This window comes from Monodelphis domestica, chromosome 2 (genome assembly GCF_027887165.1).
Source record: "Monodelphis domestica isolate mMonDom1 chromosome 2, mMonDom1.pri, whole genome shotgun sequence".
NCBI classification, from domain to species: domain Eukaryota; kingdom Metazoa; phylum Chordata; class Mammalia; order Didelphimorphia; family Didelphidae; genus Monodelphis; species Monodelphis domestica.
Genome location: NC_077228.1, coordinates 263,322,275 through 263,334,655, shown reverse-complemented (window position 1 = coordinate 263,334,655; position 12,381 = coordinate 263,322,275). Strand labels below are relative to the sequence as shown.

Below are 12,381 nucleotides of genomic sequence, written 5' to 3'. Positions count from 1 at the left end.
AGAATGGGAGGAGGAGATGATAAGATTGCAAAACATGAGAAAACAATTATTAAGATATATATTGAAATGTAAAGAATAAAAAAAAACCACAACATCACATATTGGATATGATTCTGCTTTTAAACATTCCGAAGAAGTTTTTGAGAAGATATTTGACCAAGAAGAACTGGGTATTATAATTTCCTTTGGATTATTGCTTCTAATTTTTCTTGAACTCAAGGCACAAGGAATTGAGGAGCAACTTTTTAAAATGCTTTACCCCCAAAAATACTCAGGTTTATAAATAAATATATGCTAAAATATATAGAATATGGAGTTACATATTAATTAATTCTATTCACATTTTCCTTTCTGCTCCCATGTATAACATATCTATAAGATGTCTTACGTATGATACCCTATTCATATATAAATATCCGGGAGCTTCACTGACCATTTCTAATACTAGTTTGCTGGCAGGTTTAAATGTTGACCACTTCACATCTACTTCAGCAGTGTGACATTTGGGAAGCAAATAGTTTCAATAGTCACTTCTGATGGTTGAAATAGGAACAGTGAATATTGGAACTTAAAAAGTCTGGGCTTTAGCCTCAGTTTCCTCACTAGTTATATTACCTTAAGTCATATCATTAGAAACTATTTTATTTCTTTGCTGATGAATCTGGTGTTCTTTCTCAATTCCCTTCTTCCTTGAACTCTATAACTTTTGAAACTAAATACACCCTTCTCTCTGAATTATTATAGCATCATTCTTTCCTGGTTTTCTTTTTATCATCACCCATGATCTGCTTCCTAATTGCAACTGTACAGATGCCACCTAATATTCTGATCCTCTTAGTTGTTACTACCCCCTTCATACTATGTACTTGCTTTATATACATTTTTGGATTTATTACTCTATGTACATGTGTCCCTAGTAAAATGATTTTTGAGTCTGTAGTATTCTGTTTTTGCACATCTAACCATTAGTACAATCTTTGGTACATAATAAACCCTTAGTAGATGCCAATCTCTTCATCTCACTTGTCATATGAGCCTGCTTCCTTCCAAAATAATTTCTTTAATGCGGATTTCTCTTCTTTGTTCCTAAGAGTATAGATAAGAGGGTTCAACATAGGAGTCACTAAGTTGTAGAAGAGGGTGAGGAACTTTCCCTGGTCCTGAGATGAGTTGTTCCCTGGTTGCATATAAATGTAAATGATGTTACCCTAAAAGAGAGAGACCACAGTGAGATGAGACCCACAGGTGTTGAAGGCCTTTCTTCGACCTGCAACTGACTTGATCCTTAGAACTGTCTGGGCAGAAGATGGCGGCTTAGAGAAAGCTAAAGTTCAGATCTCCGGAAAACCCTTCCCAACCGATCTCAAACTATAAGCTCCTAAGGCGCCGAAATTCAAAACGATCAACAGCACAGACCCTGGGAACCCTCCTCCTGGACCTGGACCCGGTTCAAAAGGTACGGCTCCCCTCAAAAGCCAGAACCCGAGATCACTCGGACCTCAGGGGTAGGAGCGCAGAGTCCAAGGCCCCCGGAAACCGCAGCCCAGCCGGGCTCAGAGAGCAGGGTCGTCAGAACAACAACCCTCAGGGCCTTCTACCCGAGTCCGGGTGAAAGTTACTGCCTGGGGCTTCCGCTGCAGAGAGCTGGTCGAAACAACAGCAACCATCAGGGCGGGCAAGACAGCCTCACGGGCTGGATCCTGCTATCCAAGTCTCAGTGAAAGTCCTTGCCCTCGGAGCTTGGGGAAGCTGCAGCCCATCCCCCCGCAGGCCGACGAAACAGCCTCACGGCCAGCGATTCTGAAGGCAACTTCCGGAAAGCGAGCCGGGGGGAGAGTGTGGCCTCGTGGTCCGACCCTTCCATTCCAGTTCCAGTGAGGCATATTCAGTTTAACCCAGGGAAAGCTCATAGAACCATCTGCCCAGGACTAAAGCCTCTGAACACCAGACAGAGATAAGAAAAGCTAATCCTCCACATTCAGAGATGGCAAACTCCACAGAAGCACAGAAGCCCCAAAATACCAAGAAAAATAAGAAGAAAGGGGCGACTTTGGACACATTCTATGGAGCCAAAATACAAAATACAGAGCAGATAGAAGAAGATATACAAGAAAATTCTCCAAAATCTTCCAAAGGAAATAGAAACTCTCCACAAACCCATGAAGAATTTGAATCAGAAATGACCAAAAAGATGGAAGCCCTCTGGGAGGAAAAGTGGGAAATAATGCAAAAGAAATTCACGCATCTACAAAACCAGTTTGACCAAACTGTAAAAGAAAACCAGGCTTTAAAGCAAGAACTAATAAAGCAAAGCCAAAACACCAAGAAATTAGAAGAGAACATAAAATATCTCACCGACAAGGTGATAGATCTGGAAAATACAGGGAGAAGAGAAAATTTAAGAATAATTGGACTCCCAGAAAAGCCAGAAATAAACACCAAACTGGACATGGTGATACAAGATATAATCAAAGAAAATTGCCCAGAGATTCTAGAACAAGGGGGCAATACAGCCACTGACAGAGCTCACAGAATACCTTCTACACTAAACCCCCAAAAGACAACTCCCAGGAATGTAATTGCCAAATTCCAAAGCTATCAAACAAAAGAAAAAATCCTACAGGAAGCCAGAAAAAGACAATTTAGATATAAAGGAATGCCAACCAGGGTCACAAAAGACCTTGCAAGTTCTACTCTGAATGATCGTAAGGCATGGAACATGATCTTCAGAAAGGCAAGAGAGCTGGGTCTCCAACCAAGAATCAGCTACCCAGCAAAACTGACTATATACTTCCAAGGGAAAGTATGGGCATTCAACAAAATAGAAGACTTCCAACTTTTTGCAAAGAAAAGACCAGAGCTCTGTGGAAAGTTTGATACCGAAAATCAAAGAGCAAGGAATACCTGAAAAGGTAAATATTAAGGAAAGGGGAAAAATGTTATCTTCTTCTTTTACTCAAACTCTCTTCTATAAGGACTACATTTATATCAATCTATGTATACTAACATGTGGGGAAAATGTAATGTATAAATAGGGGGTAAAGAAAGACCAAATAGAATAATGGTTCTCACACAAAGATTCACATGGGAAGGGGAGGGGAAGAAAACTCCTATAAGAAGGAGAGGAAGAGAGGGGGGGAGGTTTACTCAAACCTCAATCTCAGGGAAATCAACTCTGAGAGGGAAAAACATCCAGATCCATTGGGATCTTGAATTCTATTTTACCCAACAAGGGTAAGGAGAAGGGAAAACCCAGGGGGGGAGGGGGAGAGGGAGAACAAAAAGGGAGGGAAAGAGAGGGGGGAGGGGGAGGGAAGAAAAAGGGAGGGACTAAAAAGGGAAACATCAAGGGAGGGGACAAGGGGGACTGATTCAAAGTAAATCACTGGACTAAAAGGTAGAGCCGAAGAAGAAAAGGTTAGAATTAGGGAAGGCAATCAAAATGCCAGGGAGTCCACAAATGACAATCATAACTTTGAACGTGAATGGGATGAACTCACCCATAAAACGTAGACGAATAGCAGAATGGATTAGAATCCAAAACCCTACCATATGTTGTCTTCAAGAAACACACATGAGGCGGGTTGACACCCACAAGGTCAGAATTAAAGGATGGAGTAAGACCTTCTGGGCCTCAACTGACAGAAAGAAGGCAGGAGTGGTAATCATGATATCTGATAAAGCCAATGCAAAAATAGACCTGATCAAAAGGGATAGGGAAGGTAATTATATTTTGTTAAAAGGGACTCTAGACAACGAGGAAATATCATTAATCAACATGTATGCACCAAATAATATAGCACCCAAATTTCTAATGGAGAAACTAGGCGAATTGAAGGAAGAAATAGACAATAAAACCATACTAGTGGGAGACTTAAACCAACCATTATCAAATTTAGATAAATCAAATCAAAAAATAAATAAGAAAGAGGTAAAAGAAGTGAATGAAATCTTAGAAAAATTAGAATTAATAGACATATGGAGAAAAATAAATAGGGATAAAAAGGAATATACCTTCTTCTCAGCACCACATGGCACATTCACAAAAATTGACCATACATTAGGTCACAGAAACATAGCACACAAATGCAAAAAAGCAGAAATAATGAATGCAGCCTCCTCAGATCACAAGGCAATAAAAATAATGATTAGTAATGGTACATGGAAAACCAAATCTAAAACCAATTGGAAATTAAACAATATGATACTCCAAAACCGTTTAGTTAAAGAAGAAATCATAGAAACAATTAATAATTTCATCAAGGAAAATGACAATGGCGAAACATCCTTTCAAACCTTTTGGGATGCAGCCAAAGCGGTAATCAGAGGCAAATTCATATCCCTGAAAGCTTATATTAACAAACAAGGGAGAGCAGACATCAATCAATTGGAAATGCAATTGAAAAAACTCGAAAGCGATCAAATTAAAAACCCCCAGGAGAAAACCAAATTAGAAATCCTAAAAATTAAGGGAGAAATTAATAAAATCGAAAGTGATAGAACTATTGATTTAATAAATAAGACAAGAAGCTGGTACTTTGAAAAAACAAACAAAATAGACAAAGTACTGGTCAATCTAATTAAAAAAAGGAAGGAAGAAAAGCAAATTCACAGCATTAAAGATGAAAAGGGGGACAGCACCTCCAATGAAGAGGAAATTAAGGCAATCATTAGAAATTACTTTGCCCAATTATATGGCAATAAATACACCAATTTAGGAGAAATGGATGAATATATACAAAAATACAAACTGCCTAGACTAACAGAAGAGGAAATAGAATTCTTAAATAATCCCATATCAGAAATTGAAATCAATCAAGCCATCAAAGAACTTCCTAAGAAAAAATCCCCAGGGCCTGATGGATTCACCTGTGAATTCTATCAGACATTCAGAGAACAGTTAATCCCAATACTATACAAACTATTTGACATAATAAGCAAAGAGGGAGTTCTACCAAACTCCTTTTACGACACAAACATGGTACTGATTCCAAAACCAGGCAGGTCAAAAACAGAGAAAGAAAACTATAGGCCAATCTCCCTAATGAATATAGATGCAAAAATCTTAAATAGGATACTAGCAAAAAGACTCCAGCATGTGATCAGAAGGATCATTCACCATGATCAAGTAGGATTTATACCAGGGATGCAGGGCTGATTCAACATTAGGAAAACCATCCACATAATTGACCACATCAACAAGCAAACTAGCAAGAACCACATGGTTATCTCAATAGATGCAGAAAAAGCCTTTGATAAAATACAACACCCATTCCTATTAAAAACACTAGAAAGCATAGGAATAGAAGGGTCATTCCTAAAAATAATAAACAGTATATATCTAAAACCAACAGCTAATATCATCTGCAATGGGGATAAACTAGATGCATTCCCAATAAGATCAGGAGTGAAACAAGGATGCCCATTATCACCTCTACTATTTGACATTGTACTAGAAACACTAGCAGTAGCAAATAGAGAAGATAAAGGAATTGAAGGCAAAGAGGAGACCAAGTTATCACTCTTTGCGGATGACATGATGGTCTACTTAAAGAATCCTAGAGATTCAACCAAAAAGCTAATTGAAATAATCAACAACTTTAGCAAAGTTGCAGGATACAAAATAAACCCAAATAAATCATCAGCTTTTCTATATATCTCCAACACAGCTCAGCAGCAAGAACTAGAAAGAGAAATCCCATTCAAAATCACCTTAGACAAAATAAAATACCTAGGAATCTATCTCCCAAGACAAACACAGGAACTATATGAACACAACTACAAAACACTTGCCACACAACTAAAACTAGACTTGAACAAATGGAAAAACATTAACTGCTCATGGATAGGACGAGCCAATATAATAAAAATGACCATCCTACCCAAACTTATTTATCTATTTAGTGCCATACCCATTGAACTACCAAAATACTTCTTCACTGATTTAGAAAAAAACATAACAAAGTTCATTTGGAAGAACAAAATATCAAGGATATCCAGGGAAATAATGAAAAAAAACACATATGATGGGGGCCTTGCAGTCCCTGACCTAAAAGTATATTACAAAGCAGCAGTCATCAAAACAATTTGGTACTGGCTAAGAAACAGAAAGGAAGATCAGTGGAATAGACTGGGGGAAAGCGACCTCAGCGAGACAGTATACGATAAACCCAAAGATCCCAGCTTTTGGGACAAAAATCCACTATTCGATGAAAACTGCTGGGAAAATTGGAAGACAGTGTGGGAGAGACTAGGAATAGATCAACACCTCACACCCTACACCAAGATAAATTCAAAATGGGTGAGTGACTTAAACATAAAGAAGGAAACCATAAGTAAATTGGGTAAACACAGAATAGTATACATGTCAGACCTTTGGGAGGGGAAAGACTTTAAAACCAAGCAAGATACAGAAAGAATCACAAAATGTAAAATAAATAATTTTGACTACATCAAACTAAAAAGCTTTTGTACAAACAAAACCAATATAACTAAAATCAGAAGGGAAACAACAAATTGGGAAAAAATCTTCATAGAAACCTCTGACAAAGGTTTAATTACTCATATTTATAATTAGCTAAATCAATTGTACAAAAAATCAAGCCATTCTCCAATTGATAAATGGGCAAGGGAAATGGATAGGCAGTTCTCAGATAAAGAAATCAAAACTATTAACAAGCACATGAAGAAGTTTTCTAAATCTCTTATAATCAGAGAGATGCAAATCAAAACAACTCTGAGGTATCACCTCACACCTAGCAGATTGGCTAACATTACAGCAAAGGAAAGTAATGAATGCTGGAGGGGATGTGGCAAAGTAGGGACATTAATTCATTGCTGGTGGAGTTGTGAATTGATCCAAACATTCTGGAGGGCAATTTGGAACTATGCCCAAAGGGCGACAAAAGAATATCTACCCTTTGACCCAGCCATAGCACTGCTGGGTCTGTACCCCAAAGAGATAATGGACACAAAGACCTGTACAAAAATATTCATAGCTGCGCTCTTTGTGGTGGCCCAAAACTGGAAAACGAGGGGATGCCCATCAATTGGGGAATGGCTGAACAAACTGTGGTATATGTTGGTGATGGAGTACTATTGTGCTAAAAGGAATAATAAAGTGGAGAAGTTCCATGGAGACTGGAACAACCTCCAGGAAGTGATGCAGAGCGAGAGGAGCAGAACCAGGAGAACATTGTACACAGAGACTAATACACTGTGGTATAATCGAACGTAATGGACTTCTACATTAGTGGCGGTGTAATGTCCCTGCACAATTTGCAGTGATCCAGGAGAAAAAAACACCATTCATAAGCAAAGGATAAACTATGGGAGTGGAAACACCGAGAAAAAGCAACTGCCTGAATACAGAGGTTGAGGGGACATGACAGAGGATAGACTCTAAATGAACACTCTAATGCAAATACTATCAACAAAGCAATGGGTTCAAATCAAGAAAACATCTAATGCCCAGTGGACTTACGTGTTGGCTATGGGGTGTGGGGGGGAGGAAAAGAAAATGATCTATGTCTTTAACGAATAATGCTTGGAAATGATCAAATAAAAAATATTAAAAAAAAAAAAAAGAACTGTCTGGGCAATGTATCCATAAGAGATAAGAATAAGCGAGAGGGGTACCAAGACAATTATTACAGATAAGATAAAGACTGTACTTTCCATAACCACTGTATCTACACAGGCCATTTTGATTAATGCTGGCATCTCACACAGGAAATGTTTCACTTGGCATCTCCCACATCGTGGTAGTTTCATTGTTATAGGAGACATAACCAAAGAGTTGAGGAGCCCAATGCCCCAGGACACCGCTACCAGTTGTACACAAAGCTGAGGGTGCATAATGACAGTGTAATGGAGGGGTTTGCAAATGGCAATGAAACGATCATAAGCCATGACAGAAAGAAGGATACATTCTGTACCACCTAATCCAAGAAACATGAAAAGTTGGATGGCACAACCTAAGTAGCTAATGGTTTTATTGGGTCCTTTCAAGTTGAAGAGAAGTTGAGGTATAGAACTGGTAGTGAAACAAAGGTCTAGGAAAGAGAGGTTTGTAAGGAAGTAGTACATAGGAGTGGCAACCGTGTGTCTAATAGGGAGACCAAAATAATGGTGATATTGCCCACCAAAGTAATCAAGTAGAAGATTAAAACTATCACAAAGAGGATATGCTCTAGCTTAGGCCGATCAGAGAAACCCAACAAGATAAAATGATCCTGGAAACTTTTGTTGATCATGACAATAATTTCTTAGTGTGTACCTGTAGGGAGAGGAATAATAACATCTATAAGTTTTAATATGGAATAATAATACATGGGGGAAATAATGTGACTAAAATAGAGTAAAAGATCATCTGAAAATTTTATATATGACTATGATAAATAGCAGAAAACTTCAGCTAAGTCCCTCCTTGTTTTATCTTTTCCCTTTCATTCATCTTTCTATTTGCCTTTTTTCTTTTTCTTTTTTTGGTTATACTTCATAAAAAAAGTCTAGCAAATTCCTTCACTTGACTCTATGTTCGACTTAAACTATTTATCATTTTAATTCTCTCTTTTCTTCCACAGATAAACTCCTAGAAAATGTAGTGAGCATTTGTCATTTTTATGTCATTTCGTTCCACTTATTTCTCAGACTCTACTATCTCTGCTGATTGACTGAAATAGCTCTCTTCAAAATTATTAATCATTTTGGCATTTCTTAATCACCACTGATCTCCCTTCTCCCATCCTTCATCAAGAAAAGAATATATCTTCCCCTAGAGCAGTGATGGAAACCTTTAGAGACAGAGTGCTGGGTCCTACTCTTTCCCTACCCTAGACCAAGTGCCACAACTTGCCCTCACCAGTGACTGAGTGCTACACCCTGCCCTCACTGTGCCCTGCCCCCTAGCCTCCCTCTTGCCCAGACACAGGAGGGAGGAAGTTCTCCCATTGGGCTGCTGGGCAGGTGATGTAAGGCACATGTGGAGAGGGGAAGGAGAGTAGCCCTAGTGCTCCACTCTCCTCCAGCTCTACTCTCCTCCAGCTATGTGTCACACTGTGAGCTATGCTCCCCTCAAAACTAACGCCTCTCCAACCCCACCACAGGAATCATCTTTACCACAGACTTAACAGACTGCCATCTGCACCACACCCTCACATCACACGGACCCCTCCCCCCCAACATACCCAACAGAGTCTTGCACTTCCATTGGGCTGCTGGGCAGAGGGGAGGATGAAGTGAGGAATGTCCTTAGGTACATGGAGAGGGGGAAGAGAACAGCTTCACCCTAACTTCCTCTGGCTTTCTAGTAATAAACTCTGGCATGTGGCTGCAGGTGTGCCCACAGAGAGGGCACACCATTTTTCTCAGTCTCTCTCATATGATTATCATGTGATCATATTCCCAATGTGTGGCTAGGTCCCAGGGATCTTTCCTAATCCCTGTTCTCTTTTCTTCTCTCAGTGATTTCACTGATTTCTATGTATTTACCTGTCACCATTGTGGAGATGACTCCTAAATATTCATGTCTAACACTCATCCATTCTCTGAGGTCCAATCCTAAAGCACTAACACCATCATCTGGATTATCCACAGGTTTTACAAACTTAATATGTTCCAAAAGAAAACTCATTATCCTTTTCCTTAAACTGACCCTCTCTAACTTCTTTTATTTTTGTCAAGGAAAATACAATCTTTCCAGGTAAAACTTCAGAACCATTTTCAAGTCTTTGCTCTCCATAACCCCCTCCTCTCCATCCAATGAATTGCTTATTAATACTTTTGCAATATCTATTAAATTTATCTCTTTTCTCCCTACATTACTGTTTACTCCCTACTTTAGATCAAGTCCGAACCATACCTGCCTGGACCATTGTAGTATTCTCCTATTGCTTTCCTGATTCCAGTCCACCCCCACCCCCACCCCCACTACTCTATCCATAAGTGGCAAATTACAAGTTAATATTTTTTTTAAACCTTACCTTCTGTCTTAGAGTAAATACTGTGTATTGGGTCCAAGGCAGAAGAGTGGTAAAGACTAGACAATGGGGGTTAAGTGACTTGCCCAGGTCAAATTTGAACCTAGGACCTCCCATCTCTAGGCACGACTCTCAATCCATTGAGCCACCCAGCTGCCCTCACAAGTTAATATTTCTGAAGCCTGATTATGCCACTTTCTTGCTCAAGAACGTTCTGTGGCTCACAATGCTTCTGGTATAAATAAAAACATTAGTTTGATAATTTAAAACTCTTTATCATTTAGCTCCATGTCACCTTTCCAGAATGATTTCAAATTACTCTTCCTCCGAATATTCCACATTCTAGTCAAATTTGTCTAATTACTGTTCCCTGTAGCCTGCATTCCATCTCCCAATTCTGTGCCTTTGTTCAGGATGCTGTCCACTCCGAGAATGGACTCCCTTTGTATCTCAGGCTTTTGGGATCCTTAGGTTCTTTTAATTCTCAGGCAAATACCACATCCTACAAGGTCTTTCTTGATTCATACATCCTCCTAAATCATTTTATTTTATTGTGTATATATTTTCTATTAACTTATCTATGTACCTGTTGTCTTCCTCCTATTGAATATTAACTCTCTACTCATCCTGAGACCTAGAAGTGCCTAACCTATGGTTAAAAGATGTCTAATAGGCTGAAGTGAAATGGATACATTTAAAAAACCAACACCTCTTTCCTACCACTCCTCAAAAGGAGATCTTTTGAGATCATCTTAAATGTTAATGTTATATGATACTAAATGTAATGATTTAGAAATATTGTATATCAGAGAAGAAAACAAAGAATATAGGCACACCAAATAGTACTTCCCAACCTAAAATGCAAATGAATATATATATCCCTCACTCTAGTTATTCTTAATTGGATCAATTTTTAAAACTTCCTCTATTTTGGTTCATCATGAGCTCATAGTTAAAATCTTTCCAGCCTATTGTGGGCCTTAATAGAGATTTTGTTCCAATGACCCTCAAATAATAAAAAATGTAGTTACACCTAAACCTGCTCTCTAATCATTCTTGATTGACTAAAAACAAAAATGTATTATTTATTTAATAATTAATTAATAAATAATAATTTGCAATTATATAGCTTTAAATAACTCAATTGTTTCTAATATTTTCATACAAAAATATATAATTTATTCAGTAACTGGGTAAGTAACCTGTCATTTCAAATGATTTGATCAAATTACCTAATTGCCTTAAGTTTAATAAGAGAGTGACAACACTGAATTTAGATACAGAAGATCTATATTTGCTCTTTCTATCATATACTATCTATATGACCATGGATAATTCAATTCACATCTTGGGGAGTCAGTTGTTTTTGTTCATTTGTTTGCATCTGTGGAATGAGGGGGAGGAGACTAAATTATCTTCTATCCAGAATGACATTCTAAAACTCCTCATTGCCTAGGCCAGGGTTGGTGAACCTTTTCCCAGTTCGAGTGCCCAGAGGGCAAATTCAAGCTCTCAGTAAGGCCCTGAATTCTCAGAGTTGAGGAATGGAGAAAGTGTTTGCTTTAGATGTCTGGACAGATGGGTGGGGCATGCAAAAAATGCTTTTCATTAGTTGTCCTCCATTTCTGGAAAGGTCTGCCTCCATTTCTTGATTCCTTGTTTTCCTTTAAGACTCAACTGAAGGCTCACATTTGAGGGGCCTTTCCTGACCTGACAGTGCTTTCACTCTGAGAAGAGCTTGTCTCATCCCATTAGAATGTGTATTCTTTGAGGACCAGGGCTGTTTTTGCCTTTCTTACTGTCCACAGGGCTTAGGAAGTAATAAGTGTTTAATTATTCTTATTAAATGATTGACTAACTGACTCTAAAATCTCCTAATTGGATCTTTTTAAATTTCAGTTTCCTTATTATTAAAATGGGAAAAATAATACAGCCATTATACATACATTCAAGGGTTTATTTCAATGTACCATTGATAATATAGGTAAGGTACTAGAATATGCTATTCAAATGTAATTAAAAATTTATTGACAATTTGGTAAGGTTGATGGGTGATAATATCTAACATTTATATTGGACCTTGAGGTATGAAAAGTATTTTCCATATAATATTTCAATTGCTCATCATAAAACCCTGTGGCATAGCTTTTCTTATCCTCTACATTTTATAGAAGAGAAAAAGGAGAGTGGTTAGGTAATTAATGACTTTTTATACTACTTTAAGTTTTGTAAAATGTGTTATATGCAACACTGTATTTAACTCTATTACTGTAAGTATTCCAACTGGTGATTATTTTGTACAATTGAGAAAACTGAAAATCTGAGAATAACTTCATCATCCTCATATATCTAGTAAGTGTTATAGGGAGAATTCAAACTCAGGTGTTCAGGATTTTAATTC

General features: G+C 38.0%; 1 pseudogene; it reads right to left on the bottom strand.

Moving 5' to 3' along the window:
• Positions 1 to 1,019: 1,019 nt before the first annotated feature.
• LOC130456931 (olfactory receptor 2W3-like) lies at positions 1,020 to 8,255 on the bottom strand (annotated as a pseudogene).
• Positions 8,256 to 12,381: the final 4,126 nt, after the last annotated feature.